At 44.4% G+C, this 12,059-nt stretch overlaps 1 long non-coding RNA gene across 1 annotated transcript in view; it reads left to right on the top strand.

Annotated features, from left to right (window-relative positions):
- Positions 1-9,749: 9,749 nt before the first annotated feature.
- LOC136012565 (uncharacterized) overlaps positions 9,750-12,059 on the top strand; it is a 57,970-nt gene continuing 55,660 nt past the window's right edge. Inside the window, exon 1 of the long non-coding RNA XR_010611821.1 lies at positions 9,750-9,820. This is a non-coding gene — a long non-coding RNA (uncharacterized LOC136012565). The remainder of the gene's footprint in view (positions 9,821-12,059) is intronic.

Raw genomic sequence — 12,059 nt, 5'->3', positions numbered from 1 at the left:
AGGATGCAGGAGTGCACACAGCATTTCCCGGCAAGGCAGAGGAGGAAGAGCTGCACCCAGGGAAAGAGAAGCTGGTGGTGGGAGAGCCGGCAGGCACAGCAGCTGCACCAGCCCCAGGGACAAGCACAGCAGCAGCATTGGAGAGTTCTGAAGGGTTTGAATGGCCTCTGGGTACCCTTGGGACCTGCCTGCTGACTGTGATGGGGATCAGCATGTTGGCACACACACAGAGTGTGTTCTACCCACGGCCATTTTGTCTGATCTCAGAAGTTAAGCAGAGTCAGGTTTGCTTCTTGTCTGGGGTTAGACCACAATATGGGAGGACCAAGAGATCTTCCCCAAGGCTGGACAGCCATGAGTGGCAGGGTGTGTGGGAAAGTACGAGGCAGTATCTAGTCCACTGGGCCCCTCCAGTGCTTTGGAAGCATCGGAGATGGAAGGCAGCTCTATGGAGTCCCCACCAACAAGCTGCAGAAACTGCTGAAGGGGACAGTGAATAATTTTGAGCCTGGTGGGCCCATGGCACTTCAGGCCATCAGGGCAGGGATGCAACATAGAGATGGACTCATGATCGAGGGGTGGACTTAGCAATGGACACTATTGCCCAGGTTATTCACGAGTGTGAACACTGCACACAGCCTCTCCTGCTCTGAGAGACTGTAACAAGAGATGGAGCCTGACATCACGGACCAGATGGACTCAGCAGCTTTATAGGGACTGGTCCATGCACTAAGATAAGAGTGCACTGAGGTAAGAGTGATGGTATATTGAAAATGTGGGATCTGAGCATGACGTGAATGGTATGGAATAAGGGGTGGATACTGTCCTTGGTTCAGCAGTAGCAGTTATTTTTCTCCTTCTTAGTAACTAGTGCAGTGCTGTGTTTTGATTTTTTTGGCCTGGGAACAGAGCTGATAACGCCGATGTTTTCAGTTGCTGCTCGAATGTTTGGTCTGGCCAAGGACTTTGTGAGCCTCATGCTCTGCCAGGGAGGAGGGGAAGCTGGGAGGAAGCAGAGACAGGGCACCCGACCCAAACTGACCAAAGAGGTATTCCATACCACAGCACGTCATGCCCAGGAGGTAACGGGGAGTTACCCGGAAGGGCTGGGACTGCAGGGTTGGACGAGGTATCGGTCGGTGTTCGGCTGGGGGGAGTGGGGTGAGTTATTGGTTGGCTGGTGTTGAGGTGTTGTATTCTTTCCTCTTGTTATTTCCTTCATCATTATTACTATTGGCGGTAGCAGTAGTGGTTTTTGTTATACCTTAGTTACTAAACTGTTCTTATCTGAACCCGTGGGAGTTGCATTCTTTTCAATTCTCTTCTCCATCCCTCCAGGAGCAGAGGGGGGAGCAAGAAGTGGGGGGAGGAGTGAGTGAAAGAGCTTTGTGGTTGGGTTTCAACTATGACAGTGTGTATTACAGATTTATACAGGGTTATAACAGTTTTGTTTTCTATTTCTGGTTTGATTTTTTTTTTCTCACCCACCACCAAGTTTTCAGTTTAGAACTGCTATGGCTCCAAGATCTCATTCCCAAATAGGAATAGTTATTTTAGAGTTGATCACTTCATATATCAAACTGTGATTACTTTTGTGCAACACTTCGCATCTACCTGTCTTGATTTTTCGACTGCCATGATCATTAGCTACTGTCCCTTTTCATAGATTCTTGGATAGTGGTTCACTCAGCCATAATTTGTGCTGCCATCCTTAATAACTTGGTATCATCAACAAAATTTGCCATGCCCTTTTCTAGATCACTTATGAATATGCTGAAAAACAAAAGCATAGACCCCTGTGGATTTCTCCTTTGCTAGAAAAACTTTCCGTTTTCTTTCTTTTTATTTTTTTTCTTTAACCAATTATTAATCTATGGAAGATATCTTTCTTTTATTTCATGACTGTGTATTTTCCTTAAGAGCCTATGGTGAGATCTCTGTGAAATTCTTGGACATTAGCATTAACAAGGCCTCTTTTATCCACATGCATTTGACACCTTTAAAATAATCTAACAATCTGTGAGTCTGGATTTACCCTTCAAAGTGTGCATTGATTTTTCTTTTCCTGTTTGTGCAGCAGTCCATCTGTACCTTCATAATGTTTTTATTTGTCTTCTTGGTAGGTGCATTTCCGTGGAAGTCAGATCCTCAAAGCCTTTAAAATACTGATTAGATATTTGGCCCAGTTATCACATATGAACACAGGGCAGTGTCAGATTCAAACCGGCCATCAAGGGCCACTCTCGATCAGTTGCTGAGGTGAGTAGCTTGCGAGAGGACGCCTGCAACACCGGAGCGGAGAGGGGAGAGATCAGCGTCCAGGAGCCTCACCTCAGAGCGACAAGAGCCACTGAGGAGGGAGCCTCAAGTCCTCAACAGGACTTGCCCAGGACTCGGAAGCTCAGCTCCCGCGAGGGGCTGACTCACAGGGGGCGGAGCCAAGAGGAGTGGCACCAGCTGGGAGTGGCTAAAAAACCTTCCCAGGGAGCGCGGCGACCAGAGCCGGCAAACAGAGAGCGTCGAGGCAGAGGGTCGAGGCAGTTTGCGCGGCAGTTCGCGCGGGCAGGCGAGCGGGCAGGCGAGCGGGCAGGGAAGCGTTCCATCCGCCTCATCGAGAGGACTCGCCTGGAGTACAGGAGGGGGAAGGAGTGCTGAGGGACGTAGACGGATTGATTGACCAGATAGATCATGGTTACAACACGATCGAAAGCTGTAGTGAGTACTAATGTGGGTATCCAGACTGAGCCTTCCTGCAGACATGCAGCTGTGCAGGTCTCTGGCTGCAGCGAATGCCTGAGCCTGGCACTTGTATTGGAGGGAGCCAGTGACACTGCTTGTGTTCGCTGTGAGCAAATAAATGACCTGCTCAGGCAGGTGGCTGAACTGAGGGAGGAGGTAGAAAGGTTGAGAGCCATTAGAGAGTGTGAAAGTGAAATAGATTGGTGGAACCACACCCTAAGGCAAGGGCAGAGGGAAGTGGTTCAACAAGATATGGATCCCCTTCCCTCCTACCATCAGACAGAAGGAGAGAGCTTAATGGACAAGGATGGATGGAGGGAGGTTCCTCCTCGGAGAGGTAAGCGAAAACCCTCACAATCCCTTCCTCCCTCCCAGTTGCCCTTGAATAACAGGTATGAGGTCTTGGAAATTCAGGGCCAGGTGAATGGAGATGGTGAGGCAAATCTATCTAGTGAGTCACCCAGGGCTAGTCACTCACCCACATGCCTCAGAACTTCCCCAACCAAGAAGAAAAGAAGAGTAATTGTGGTGGGTGACTCCCTTCTGAGGGGAACAGAAGGGCCCATTTGTCGACCGGATCCACCCCACAGGGAGGTCTGCTGCCTGCCTGGGGCTCGGATTAGAGATGTTAAAAATAAGCTCTCTGAACTGGTGCAGCCGTCTGACTACTACCCACTGCTGGTTTTTCAGGTTGGCAGTGACGAAATTATTACGAGGAACGTAAGGGCAATGAAGAGAGACTACAGGGCCCTGGGACGGCTGGTTAAAGGGTCTGGAGCGCAAGTGGTGTTTGCCTCCATACCTGTTGCAAGCGAGGGTGAAGGGATATATAAGAAGACTCTGCAGGTTAATGTATGGCTACGTGACTGGTGCCAAAGGCAGGGGTTTGGGTTTTTCAGTCACGGGTTGCTGTATGGGACACCTGGTTTGCTGGTGACAGGCGGGATACACCAGTCCCAGAGAAAAAAAAGGGTTTTGGGGCAGGAGTTAGCAGGGCTTATTGACAGGGCTTTAAACTAGTTAGGAAGGGGGGAGGGGATTTAACTGGGCCTGTTGGGGACAAGCCCAAGAGGAACATGCTAGGGATTGAAGGGTGGCGGGCTAAGGAGGACTATCAATCTCTTGTTTCACTTGTGGGAAAGGATAGCTCTTTAGACCCTGTCCCGCAGGGGAAAAAGAGTACTAGGACTGGCTCCCTGAAATGCCTGTACACCAATGCACGCAGCATGGGGAATAAACAGGAGGAGTTAGAAGTCTGTGTGCGGGCTAAAGGTTATGATCTAGTGGCGATTACAGAGACATGGTGGGACAGTTCACATGACTGGAATGTGGTCATGGATGGCTATGTCCTTTTTAGGAAAGATAGGTCAGCGAAGCGAGGTGGTGGAGTTGCTCTTTACGTGAGAGAGCAAATAGAATGTATTGAGTTCTGTCCGGGGTCGGATGAGGAGCAAGTGGAATGTCTGTGGGTACGAATCAAGGGGCTGACTGGCACGGGTGATACAGTTGTGGGGGTCTATTACAGACCTCCTGATCAGCACGAAGGAGTTGATGAGGCTTTCTACAGGCAACTGGAAGTAGCCTCGCGACTACATGCCTTAGTCGTCGTGGGGGACTTTAATTACCCCGATATTTGCTGGAAGACTCACACAGCCAGTCATTCACAGTCTAGGAGGTTCCTCGAGTGCATTGATGATAATTTCTTAATGCAAATGGTGGACGTACCAACTAGGGGAGCAGCGCTGCTAGATTTAGTACTCGCCAACAAGGAGGGTTTGGTCGAAGTGGTGACGGTCAATGGCAGCCTTGGCTGCAGTGACCATGAGATGGTGGAGTTTAGGATCCTGTGTGGGAGGAATAGAATACCTAGCAAAGCCACAGTTCTGGATTTCCGAAGGGCCAACTTTGGCCTCTTCAGTCAACTGCTAAGGGAAGTCTCATGGGAAAGTGTACTAGGCGGTAAAGGGGCTCAAGATAGTTGGTTAGCATTCAAGGACCGCTTCTTCCAAGCTCAGGATCGGAGCGTCCCAATGAGTAGGAAGTCAAGTAAGGGATCTAGGAGACCAGCGTGGTTAAACAAGGAGCTGCTGGGCAAACTCAAGTGGAAAAGGAGAATCTATGGATTATGGAAGGAGGGGCTGGCCGCTTGGGAGGAATATAGGACAGTTGTTAGAGGATGTAGGGAGGCAATTAGGACAGCTAAGGCCTCCTTGGAACTCAATCTTGCTAGTCGGGTTAAAGACAATAGAAAGGGCTTCTTCAAATACATAGCAAATAAAACTAAAACAAGAGGCAATATAGGCCCACTGCTGAACGAAGTGGGTACCCTGGAGACAGAGGATATAAAGAAGGCAGAGGTGCTGAATGCCTTCTTTGCCTCTGTCTTTACTCCTGCAGACTCTCCCCGAGGGCCCCGGATTTCTATAGCCCCAGAAGGAGTCAGGACAAAGGAGGAGTTTGCTTTGGTAGATGAGGATTGGGTTAGGGATCAGCTATGCAAACTGGACATCTGTAAATCGATGGGTCCGGATGGAATGCACCCACGGGTGCTGAGGGAGCTGGCGGAGGTCATTGCTAGGCCACTTTCCATCATCTTTGGTAAGTCGTGGGAAATGGGCGAGGTGCCTGAGGATTGGCGGATGGCAAAGGTCACACCAATCTATAAGAAGGGCAAGAAGGAGGACCCGGGTAATTATAGACCGGTCAGCCTTACCTCCATCCCTGGAAAGATGATGGAACAACTTATTCTTGACTCCATCACTAGGCATATCAAGGATGAGGGGGTCATTAAGAACAGCCAACATGGTTTTATGAGGGGGAAGTCATGTATGACCAACCTTATAGCCTTCTATGAGGAAGTGACTAGGTGGAGGGATGATGGTAGAGCGGTAGATGTAGTTTTTCTTGATTTCAGTAAGGCATTTGATACTGTCTCCCACAGCATCCTCATAGATAAGCTAAGGAAGTGTGGGCTTGACGATCAAGTAGTGAGGTGGATCGAGAACTGGTTGAAAGGAAGAAGGCAGAGAGTTGTGGTCAATGGCGCAGAATCTAGCTGGAGGTCTGTGACTAGTGGAGTTCCTCAGGGGTCGGTGCTGGGACCGGTGCTGTTTAATATTTTCATCAATGACCTGGATGAGGGAACTGAGTGCACCCTCAGCAAGTTTGCTGATGACACAAAACTGGGAGGAGTGGCTGACACACCAGAGGACTGTGCTGCCATTCAGCGAGACCTGGACAGGCTGGAGAGTTGGGCGGGGAGAAACTGGATGAAATTTAACAAGGGCAAGTGTAGAGTCTTGCATCTGGGGAAGAACAACCCCATGTACCAGTACAGGTTGGGGGGTGACCTGCTGGAAAGTAGTGAAGGGGAAAGGGACCTGGGGGTCCTGGTGGATAGGAGGATGACCATGAGCCAGCAATGTGCTCTTGTGGCCAAGAAGGCAAATGGCATCTTAGGGTGCATTAGAAAGGGAGTGGTTAGTAGGTCAAGAGAGGTTCTCCTCCCCCTCTACTCAGCCTTGGTGAGGCCGCATCTGGAATATTGCGTCCAGTTCTGGGCCCCTCTGTTCAAGAAGGACAGGGAATTGCTTGAAGGAGTCCAGCGCAGAGCCACAAAGATGATTAAGGGAGTGGAACATCTCCCTTATGAGGAGAGGCTGAGGGAGCTGGGTCTCTTTAGCTTGCAAAAGAGGAGACTGAGGGGTGACCTCATCAATGTTTACAAATATGTGAAGGGTAGGTGTCAGGATGATGGAGCTAGGCTTTTTTCAGTGATATCCAGTGATAGGACAAGGGGCAATGGGTGTAAACTGGAGCATAGGAAGTTCCACGTTAACATCAGGAAGAACTTCTTTACTGTAAGAGTGACAGAGCACTGGAACAGGCTGCCCAGGGGGGTTGTGGAGTCTCCTACACTGGAGATATTCAAGGCCCGCCTGGACAAGTTCCTGTGTGATGTCCTGTAGGTTACCCTGCTCTTGCAGGGGGGTTGGACTAGATGATCTTTTTAGGTCCCTTCCAACCCTTGGGATTCTGTGATTCTGTGATTCTGTAATTAGTAAGCAAGGTATTGGATAAGTAACATAGGAACTTTGCTATTCGTGACTGTTCAACCCACAGCCTCTTCTAGCTGCACTTTGATTTGATTCAGATATTCTGCTGAGAAAGACTAGAGTGAGATCCAAATTCCAAAATAACAAAAAAATTCATTTAATCTTTCAGTTCTCACCTCATATTTGCCAGTTCTGGCCCCCAGATTTCTTCACAGATTTTCGCCCTGTTTCAGAAAAGAATCTATTGTTTTTATGATGATATGGACGAAGTGATGATTTAGCTGCTCTTAAAGCACCATACGTTTAATATCTCTATTTAAATTCTTTATTATAAGGAATCTTTCAATAATTGTTCTGTTTGACAAAGAAAGACAATATAGTTTGCAGACATGTAGGGGGTAATCTTAATTAATGCAAAGCCAAAAAGGAAAGTTTCTGCATGTTCCTATAGCACTACTAGTTAATCAATGCATGGATGAATTTGGACTGTGAGAAAATCTGCAGGTCTTTCTTAGATATGTTGGAGAAATTTGCATCTTAGATATTTAATTACTTGTTCAAATTGTCTTCACATTGAGTTTTTAAGACTGGACATTTGTTCCCGGACATTTGTTCCCATACATTTGGTAAATCCAAAAGAAACTTGGACACCCTTCTCTCAGCCAGCAGAAGAATAATCTATGTTTCTTTTTAGCCTCATTTGGAACATCTTTTGAGTTACAAATCCTTCAAGTTCTGAAACAGCATCGTACAAATATTCTTATGTAAACATAACTTGTGGAGCCCCTTTGGATAGTACAAATTGCTTTCCTAGTAAGTGTCTATTCTCTTACCTTCCCATCCTGGTGAGACCTGTGAGGTAGCTATTATATGATACTAGAGCAGGATAACACCAATGAACCAATAAGCCACACATTTTCCTGTGAACATAAGTTAATTTTGCCAAGCTGCAGACCGTATCATAGAATCACAGAATCATGGAATGGCTTGGGTTGGAAGGGACCTTTAAATATCATCTTGTCCATGCCCCCCTGCACAGCTCACTTGACAGTTTAGGCGCAGGAACTGTAACTTTGAGGTTTTTATTGATGCTGTGCTATATAGATAAGTAAAGCACACTATATTTTATCAACACAGTTTCTTGCCTGTATCATACAACTGTCCTGTTTTTCTGCTTCAAAGAAAGGCTAAAATGTCTCACAGCTGCTTTCAGTAATTGAAGGGTTCAGATTTTAGAGAATTGTTTTATTTTTTCTTGGCTGTAGTTAAATTACTTGACACCTTTCAGAATCCATTTCTCCCATTTAAGAGTGTTCTGTGGTTGCTCTTTGTTTCTTGTGTGAGCATTATCCCAGATTTACTGCAGACATTGCAACAAAGAGTAGGCAGCTGTAGCTGTGTTTTCTAATGTCAAACAATCTCTGTCAGCATGCCTGCTCTTCCTGTATAAATTATTTTTGTTTGTGTTTGGTTTTCTGTTTCGTAGTGGAGCCACAAGGGATATAACACCAGCCCACCTGCAGTCTTTAAACCCTTGCATAGCTGAGTTGCTCAGTGTGCCTGTATAAAACCAAAACATACAAATCCCATATTGGATGGCTAGCACAAATAAGGTTGGTTTCCACAGTGCAGGTCTGAACAATTCTAAGTATTCCTGTCATGTTGCATTTTACATAACATTGCTATTATACGTGGAATACATTTAGACATCTCAGAGGTGAACATAATGGATGTAGTGATGAGGAATTAGAAATCGTTAGGAATGCTTACTGGCCCTAGTGAGATCAGAAATACAATGAATCAATTAATAGCTCTGGCAGTCAGTCTATCATCCAAATCTCAGTAAGGAAGATAAAGCATTTTTGTCACGATAACAATCGCATTTTCTCTAGGATGACCTGATAAAAATGCTGTTTACAAGCTTCTTCTTAAACGAGATGTGTATTTTGCTTTCTCACTCCTTTACTAACTGAATTAAAACAAACAAATGTAGAATTTTCTTCTAAAGCAAAGTCTCCCCAGTCTAAGCCTGTCTCCTGGTGAATTGGTGGGTTTATCCTTCACTCAGGTTCAGGCTTCCCCTGAGATCTGAGGCTAAATGAGGAGAAGGGGCTGGCCTCCTTTTTTCCTATGATTTGCTTTGCTGAACTTAGAGTTCTCATGGTTTGTGAATCACAGCTCTTTAAATAGATGGAAATTATGCTTTCAGGAGAGGTATTAGCTCCTGCTCCTACTGTGTTTGCAGGAGAGTGGGATCACAGAGCTGGGATCTAACTTCCCACAGAGCCAAGTCAGCAGCCAGAAGGCAGCAGGAGCCCGTTTTTCCCGGGAAAGTGGGATCCTCACCCCTTCAGGAGGCAGCACATTTAGCTGAGTGCAGAGATCAGCAGGAGCTGAGAAACAGAAGCCGCCACTTCACACAGAGAAGAGAGATTGCTGTGTAGCAGGCTGTTGAAAGTCGAGTCCCCTTCCAAGGCACCTGTAGGACTGCAGTAACCCCAGTATTCCCCAATGAGTTGTGGACCTATGATGTAAAAACTCACCCAATCAAAACCTTAGAAAAGGTACCACATTGCTTCTCTTTACTGAGCCTACCTATGCAATGGTTTCCTAGGCACATATTGGGCTCTATATCCTGCTTCATTCGTTTGTTTTTGCTTGAAAACGACGGCAATTTAATGATAAACTATGCAACAAAATCAAGTGATGTGAAAAATATATATTTCCAAAGTAAATTTTGATCTTATTCTTATTTTTTATATATACATGTAAACCTCCTCAAAGGATTCAAGACAGCTTTTTTTTTAAGAAGCTAGGTGTGTATGTAGATATTGCAGGGACAGTGCTATCTTCCATCTCTACTTTTGGCCGTGCATAAAGATTTCCACAGCTGAAAAGCATTTGGAAGTGATATCCAGAAGCTTGCTGACACCTGTGTTATTACCTCTGACTTAGGAGAAGGGTCCTTCCAAATCGTGGTTTCTCAGTAGGGCATAATAGGTCTGCAAGTCTTTCCATGGAAAGCTGTGAGTACTAAATGCTAAACTGTGAAGCAGAAACTCTTCACAAGGTGGATTGTTTATGTTTTTTGTGTTATCTGGTATATCAAATTGAATGGAACCTGAAATGGTGCCCTTATGAAATGTACCAAGAAACTGGTTTCTCCAGCTACTGGCAGGTGTTATACTACGATAGTGCAGTGGCTGGGTTGGCAGCTTCCCAATGCTGGAGGAATTCTATCTGGTGACCTTCACGTCACAAATGAGTAAAATCTGTGCAGTAGTATATAATTTTGGAATTAAGCAGGAAGGTAAATTTAACTTTAAGCTGGGAAAAAAAAGTCTTACTGCTTTGAGTAGATAGTTTTTTTCAGTGGGATAAAATAAAAGTCAATATGCTTTGTAAATAATGGTGCAGCTTCTCTACAGAACCTTTCATAGCATTTTTTAGGTATTTTATCAACTTTTCTAGATTGTATGTAAATTATCATCATCACTTAAAAGAATTCATAAACACTTATAGCATTCAATAGGAAAACTCATTTTAATTCTTGTTCTTTGGCAAATGCTATCTTGCTAGTGTAGGAAAGGGAAACATTTATTTTAATCTTGTTTGCTCTGGCTTTCAAATAATCATCCTGGTAATATCTGAAGGTGACTTGTAAATCTTTACGTAACATTAGATGTGGATTTTGTATGTGGTTTTGGTGGTTACTTTTGTGGATCTGTATAGAAACATCAATATCTATTCTTCAGTCTTTTGCTGAAAACTTTTTTCCTGCTCTTTACTGTAGGTAAGAAAGATTGACCTAGATAATTCCTTCATAGGAGACTGTAGAATGTGGGACATGCAGTGCCCATTGCAGCATTTCTTGGGTCTTCTGAATCGATTTGAATAATCCCTCAAACAGAAAATAATTGGAGATGCTCTCAGCCCAAATAACTAAGATAAAATTCAGCTCTGATGACATGATCAAATGTCTTGCCAAAACCAGCATAATAATAAATACTATTGCCTTAAATGACTTTTTACTGTAAATTCATTTCAGTCAGAATATTCCAGTGATGTGTCACCTAGATTCCACCTTAAAGCTTTCATTTTATCTTTCTCTATGTAGGTTACACAGTGAACAGCATTTGGATCTGAAGTCTCATTGTGCATATTAATCTGAGGGGGATTTTTTCACTGTTCTTACGCAGGTTTTGAGACAGTGATTTAAAAAGACTGATGGGATTTTTGGTATGTCCTCTATGAATAGTTAGTATAATTGCCATGAATTTGGCCAGGTGTAGCTAAATAATGTTTCAGGCAACAAACTAAGAGCAAAGCTTTTTACACAATAATTTCCTGGTTAAGGTTCATCAAAATGAAAACTCTTCAGAAACCCTGCTGGGATTCCATCAGCAAGCATTTATTTGCAGTTACTGGTACACCTGCTTACACGGTAATAATACACCAGTGAGATAAGTGACTATACCGATGCAAATTAGCTTTATTTTGAATCAAACACTAGCTTTTAAACCATATGAGTAAAAACAACCCCTGTAAAGCCACTAGATGCATGCAGGAAACTGATGGGATTGAAAAAACCCCAACCAACCAACTGCCCTTTTTTTATTGCTGCTCTTCTTTATACTGATATATCCCACAAGGGTACCTAGTCTATTTATAGCATGTATCAGGAACATATGCTTTTCTCCTCTGCTATAACTAGATTTTCTTTAGCCGGAGCCCTGCCATCTGCAATAGTATTCATTTTCAAAGATGATCCTGTATTTCAGCCTGGGGAGAAATTTCTCAAAGTGGTCGTTTCTGTCTGTTTGTTTAATGTGATCTTCCCTTACCCCACATGGACACTGGTTTTCATAACAGTGGTTTGTTAGGTGTTTGTATACAATGATGTAATCGCTAATCTTAGCAAGGGATCTAACATTATGCAATGAATTTGTCAGTGCTGTGTACTGATTTCTGGTGTTTGAACACTAACTACTTTTTAGATTATTATTGTTTTGGGGTTTTTTTTTAATAAAAAAAACAAATACCCTAAAACAATTTCCATACAAAAAAGCTGATTTTGTGTACTGGGATTGTCAAGGTATCCTGGGAGAATTAGGTACCCAAATCTCACTGCAATTCAACATCCTTTACAGTCCTTTGAAAATCTCAGACACCACCAGCAGGCACTCAGTGATCACAGTGATGAGGTATGGGATTTTGAACCTGAGCAGAATAGTAGGAATTTAGATGTAGAGCCGTGTAACAATA

This window comes from Lathamus discolor, chromosome 4 (genome assembly GCF_037157495.1).
Source record: "Lathamus discolor isolate bLatDis1 chromosome 4, bLatDis1.hap1, whole genome shotgun sequence".
NCBI classification, from domain to species: domain Eukaryota; kingdom Metazoa; phylum Chordata; class Aves; order Psittaciformes; family Psittacidae; genus Lathamus; species Lathamus discolor.
Note: the sequence above shows the minus strand (reverse complement) of the source record. Positions and strands in the feature narration are given on the sequence as shown.